Genomic DNA, 6,776 nt, shown 5'->3' with positions numbered 1-6,776 from the left:
GGGTCTGTTCAGCATTTCCTGGCTAGCATGCTGGCTTCTGTGCTCTGTCTTCCTGCCTGTACCTGGCCACCTCCTCCCCCATCCCACTGAAACAAATCTTTTCTGGGAATCTTCTAAATTATCTTCTGCTGGTAATTTGCTGCATTCCCAATATTTGTGGATTCTGCCAGTCCAGCACTATTTCAGAGGCTGAATTTCATAATTAGTGTGAGGGTAATAGGAGAGCTTAGAAAGAAATGTGTGTCTTCTTTGCCATCTTGACTCTACCTCCCTAAATGACCCAGTACGATTTATGTGGAATTTGTTCATTGCAAAAAGACATTTCATTCTTCCCTTATTCCATATCTCACTCTCTTCAAAAATTATTCTGAACCTTCTTTTTTTCTCTTTATGCCTTCCACACATTCTCTTTCTTCACTTTTTCAGCTGAAGAGGTTTCCTCTAACTTTGCTGAGAAAATTTAAGTCATTCACCATGAATTCTCTCTTCTCTTTTCTTCTTCTTAAAACTACATGCTACAGAACCAGGAGATCATTATACACTTCGACAACGATATTGTATGAGGACATATTTTGATGGAAGGGGATTTCTTTGACAAAGAGACCTAACTGAGTTTCAACTGATAAATGACGGACAGAAGTAGCTACACTCAAAGAAAGAACACTGGGAAACGAATGTGAACTAGCTGCATTTTTGTTTTTCTTCCCGGGTTATTTATACCTTCTGAATCCAATTCTCCCTGTGCAATAAGAGAACTGTTCGGTTCTGCAAACATATATTGTATCTAGGATATACTGCAACATATCCAACATATATAGGACTGCTTGCCATCTAGGGGAGGGGGTAGAGGGAGGGAGGGGAAAAATCGGAACAGAAACGAGTGCAAGGGATAATGTAAAAAAAATTACCCTGGCATGGATTCTGTCAATACAAAGTAATTATTAAATAAAAATTAAAAAAAAAAAACCTACATGCTACAGTATGGCAGCCTTGTTTTTTTACTCCAACTAGAGCTGACTTTATGCATAATTGAAGTAGATTACTGTTTACTTGGAAGGATTGTAGGAAAAGCTTCTTTTCCAAATAAATACCTTTTCAACCCTGTTGCTATACTGCATGAAATTTCATCTGTGAACCAGAAACCATCTGTGACCAGAAACAAAGCTCTTGGTCCATATTGAATATGTCCAATCTTAGGAGCTTCTCAGTAATTAATTTTTCAATCTATCTCCTCCACCCATAGTTTCCCCTTTGAAATATTAGAATTTAAGTAATATTGCTCTCAATTAAGTTTTCTCCCCTTCAAAACATTAGAATTTACCTTGTGCCTAGATTCTATAACAAAAGGGAAAAGGCCCTCAACATCCATGTAAACCCTCAAGCAAACAAGGCACAGAACATATGAATGGCTTCATTCCATATTATAGAAAACTCACATTGAGGCCCATAAATAGTCAAGTCAGCCCTCTCTCCTTCTGCATGGGCTTCTACCTCCCCCAGGGATCAATACATACCTCAGATTTATTGTATAGGCTGGAAAAAGCATTCAACATAAACTAGAGTCTTTCCAAGTACTACACACACACACACACACACACACATATATAATATGGTACTATTTTATATGTGTATATATGGTATTATCTGGGTGCCACTATTCTCAAAAAAGGTTTAAAAAAATGTAACCCTTTTCCTTTTTCCCCTTTTCCCCATGAGTTCAAATCTGGTCTCAGATACTTCCTAGCTGTATGAACCTGGGCAAGTCACTTAACCTCGATTGCCTCAGGAAAAAAAAAAGGGCAAAGCCCATTACTCCTCCAAGTTCACATGGCTTGTGAACTTTGTTTTTTCTTTGCTCTAGTTTCTATCTGATCTGAGAATTCTCTGTGATCCAGGAACTGGAAATTGTTTAGGGCTGCTACTCTTTCTCTCCAGAATGCTTGGGCCAAGAATTACTCCATCCAGCAACTCCTGTCTTTATTGCTACTCTACTGCTACCAGCTGTATTCCTAGTGCATATAGCTGAACCTAGATAATTTTTGCTATTCCACCAAAGCTAGCCAGTCAGGAAATAAGCATTTATTAAGTACTTACTATGTGCCAGGCATTATACAAGTGCTGGGGATGCAAATACAAGGAAAAAAAGACAGTTTTTAATCCTCATAGAGGTTGTAGTTGGGGGAAGAGAGCACAAAAAAGGGGAGCTAAAGAACTGGGGGTAAGAGTAGGGGTAGGGAGAAAATATATACATCTTCATGGAGGAGGGAAGTTCCAGAGTGAGAAGGAAGCTGAGCCAAAGTGAAGAAGCCTGGAAAAGAAGAAATTCAGCCCTGAAGGGAGTGGCCTCTTGTCTATTGCCATGTCCACATGGTTCCTAGAGTCCTTTAATGTACAGTTTCTAGAAGGATCCCAAAGCCATAAATGTTTCTTTTTGTTGTTTCTGTTCAGTTATTTTAATTGTGTGTGATTCTTCTCGATCTCATTTAGGATTTTCTTGGCAAAGATACTGGTATGGTTTGCCATGTTCTTCTCCGGCTCATTTTACAGATATCTAGGAAACTGAAGTAAATAAGGTTAAGTAACTTGTCTAGGTCATATCCCTCGTAAATTTCTTTTCTTTCTTTTTTTTTTTTTTTTTCCCCCTGAGGCAATTGGGGTTAAAGGAACTTGCCCAGGGTCACACAGCTAGGATATATTAAGTGTCTGAGGTCGCATTTGAACTCAGGTCCTCCTGACTTCAGAGCTGGCACTCTATCCACAGTGCCATCTAGCTGCACTCTCCTAGTAAATTTCTGAGGTCAGATTTGAGGGTAATGCGAATTTCCCATTGAGGTGGGGAAAGTAGGGAGTAAGTTAGTAAGGGGATTATTTGCTGTGGAGGGAGAAGTTCAAGGACATGTGGGGGCCTGATCAGAACTGAGAGGGCAGATACATGGGAGCTGAACAGACAAGAAAGGATGGTGACAGACATGTGGGAGCCCAGGATATATCCAGTATCTGAACACAAATGGAGAGAAGACAGACACACAGGGGCAGTCTTCTCTTGGGGTCAGAGGTCTTAAGCCAAGCCTCCTAACTGGGTAGTGTCCATGCTTTTGCTTGCACTTGGAGGTTTTTGTGGGGAAATAGGATGGAGGGAGTCTGGGATTGACCAAATACGGGGCAGGAGCAAAAAAAAGAGCACAGTACAGTAGAGTAACATGACATAAGTAACACTTTTTTTGGAATGCATAAATTCTTTACATAAAGTCAAATTTGCATAATGCGTAAAGCAAAAACTGTCCATACCATATAGATGTGCTTCCTGTCAAAATAATAGTTGTGTGTTGGATGGGATGAGCATGGAAAGCTTAGAGATAAGGGTATGTAAAAACATTGACCTATGTGTGGTGAAGAATTGGAATTTAGATAACAGCCACATGTCTTCTGTCAGTCAGGGAGGGACAAGTGGAATACAGATTATTATTGTTTTTGATTGATGAAACTCTTCCATAGACATTTGTTTTATTTTATTGTCAGATGGGGTATGGAGGGGACTTGAATGGGGTGGGGTTGTGGAAAGTTGGAGAGATGGGCTAGGTTTTTTCACCTTGTCTTCAGATATTTGCAGAAAGGATATTTTAAAGTAAGGAAGGAAATGTCCTTTAAGAAGAAGAAAACTGCCCATGAGGCAGAGAATTACAAATTGTGATCAATCTTGCAAAGCACAATTCAGGTACCAGGCAAAAATGTTCTACACAGCAGTTATACTTTTGTGAAGGAATTCTCTAAAAAGGAACTCCAAAAGATTATTTTAGAAAAGGGGGACAATGATCTCAGGTGCTTCAGTAATTATCTGGGCTCAGATATTCTATTGCTTAATATCTGTAGACAGGCAGTCATGTGTACCCTTGAATGTCAAATCCAAGATCAAGGCGTTATTTGGATTTCGTTCCTTTGTTCTCTAGGTCTGCAGAAAGACAATGAGTTCTATGATGAACTTCTATTTGATTTACTTTCAAGAATATCTTCTAGATCGGAGATTCTTAACCTTTTTTTTTTTTTTTCTGACAGATTCCTTTAGAAATCTAGGGAAGCTCATAGTCCTATTCTCAGAGAATTAAAAAAAAATCATAATTAAAAAAAATACTAAATTTCAATTAAATCTAATGAATATACATTTGTAATGTTTTCTCATCCAAATTAATGGATCATTAAAAAAAAAAAATTCATGGACCTCTTTGGGATCTATAGCCTCCAAGTTAAGAGCCCCTATTTTGGAGCAGAGGTGTTAGACCCTTCATGGGCCACAAGCACAAAACTCCTGAGTATGGTAAACCAGATTAAAATATAATTGGGAATTGTTTAACAAAATAAAAATACAGCACAACATAGATGATATTGGTTTGTGTTTTTCTAAGTCAATATGCCACCCATGTTTCTCTTTGAGTTTGGTACTCCTAATTTACAGAACTGGTCTCAATTTGCTTTATTGATAAGTCTAGTGACAAGTGAGCACTAGATCTGGTATCAGATGATCTGGGTCCAATCCCTGATCTCTGTTCTTTACTAATAATGTGATTTTGGGAAAGTCATTTAACCTCGCTTCAAAAATAAATACAGTAACAGCTTGGCATAACGGACAAAGATACTCAAAATTAGATGATTTGAGTTCAGATTCTGCTTCTTTCAGTGACTATATGACTTTGTGCAAATTAATATCTTAGGTAATTCTCTAAGACTCTAATATATAGAACAATCAATTAATCAATAAACTGTTATTTAGAATCTACTATATGCCAAGTGGGGCAGCTAAGTGGCATAGTGGGTAGGATGCTGGGCCTAGAGTCAAGAAGACTCATCTTTCTGAGTTCAAATCTGGTCTCAGACACTTATTAGCTGTGTGACCCTGGGTAAGTCACTTAATTCTGTTTGCCTCAATTTCCTCATCTGTAAAATGGCAAACTATTTGCCAAGCAAACCCCAAATAGGGTCACAAAAAGTTGGACATAACAGAAAAATGTGCCAGGCATTGTGCTAAGCACAGAACAGATAATCTACTTTAGTAAATGGAGTTTCCTCACTTGGGAGGTCTGTACACTAATGAAATTAGAGACCTAGCTCAATTTTTAAAAATTGTTATTTAGGTAATTCTTTTATCTTTTCTCAAAGTCCTTAAAGGTTTTGTTGGCCTAGGCCTGAGATATCACTGGATGTTAAGAACTTCATACTAATAAAGATCAGCAACTCAGAGAATCAACAATTGTTTTATTTTTTTGTCTTTGTATGCCTGGTATATGTATGTATCATATATACACACATGGCATATATATACACATACATATACGTACATATATATGTACACACACACACACACACACACACACACACACAAACATATATATATATGTATGCCTGTATGACTAAAAAAGTACCTGATTCATAGCAATCACTAATTGCTTATTGGTTATTGGAATCCTTACAAAGTGTTAAGTCATTAGAATTGATAGAGACAATAATTATCTAATTTAGCTTGGTTCAGTATGATTGATCTGATCCTACAAGGAGATGTTATGGGCCAGAACTTGAAACAAGGTACTAAGTGGAATTGAGGAGACAATGTTTAAATCTAGTTTAGAATTGATTTAATCCTACAACAAATAATGGTTTCCAGTGATATAATGATTGGTGTGTACTCAGTATACAGCATATAAGCAAGAAGCTCTTAGGACCAGAGACAGAAGCACAGAAGCCCACTCTCGGAGGCGGAGACAGAGTCATTCCATATTCCACCTTTGTGCTGGCTGGAGACATTTGGAGGAAGCTAGGGGCTGAAGCTCAAGACTTTGAAGGATACAATAAAGGACTGGATTTTAAATCCTGGCTGTGTTTGAAGTGATTATTACTTGGAACTGAAACTAAGGCTGCCTCTAGAAAACCTCCCCAAGAAACCTGCTCACAGAGAACCATCATATTTAAAAAAAGAAGAGAATACCACAATTGGTTGTTCTTTTAAAAAACTACTGGATAATGAGATATTTTGTGATTTGTCTATGATCTCACAGCTATTGTGCATCCAAAGCAAAATTTGAGCCAAGTTTTCCAGTTTTCTATGCACTTTTCTCATTTCCAGGAAAATGTTGTTTCCCGGAAAAGTCCACAATGAAGGACTCTCATTCGTTAAAGAAATGAACAAATCATTCCACTCTGTGTTTCTTCTGAATTCTTTGCCCTCATTATAACACATCTCTTATTTCTCTCTTCTCTAAAGCAAGGGGTAAATGTCAGGGCCAGAGATATGATTCATCTAAAGATGAGATCCATAGTTGCCAGACTAACTCTTTCATTGTATGTCTAGAAATATTTTGAATATCAAGGTCCTTATTATCATCTTCCAAATCCAACTATCCTTCTCCCTGCAAGGTTTCTCTGATGAGTGCATATGTAAACACCAAGAATTGATTAATCACTTGGAACTACTTGTTAATTAAGTCTGATCTAACCAATTGGAAAAATATTAAATGCTCTTGGATAGGGTTAGCAAATATAATAAAGATGACAATACTACCTAATCTATTTATTTAGCTCTATACCAGACTCCCAAAAAACTGTTTTAATGACCTAGAAAAAATAACAACAAAGTTCATATGGAACTATTTGTTGCATAGCTTTCAAGCTATTGGAGCAAAAGTTGGACAACTAATTGAGGCATTAATGGCATTCTATTAGTGCATACCAGTTCCAGCTAGATTTTTTCAGGACTAATGATTATCTTCCTAGATGAAAATGGGTAGATA

This window comes from Antechinus flavipes, chromosome 5 (genome assembly GCF_016432865.1).
Source record: "Antechinus flavipes isolate AdamAnt ecotype Samford, QLD, Australia chromosome 5, AdamAnt_v2, whole genome shotgun sequence".
Classification (NCBI taxonomy): Eukaryota; Metazoa; Chordata; class Mammalia; order Dasyuromorphia; family Dasyuridae; genus Antechinus; species Antechinus flavipes.
This window is presented reverse-complemented; position numbering follows the sequence as displayed.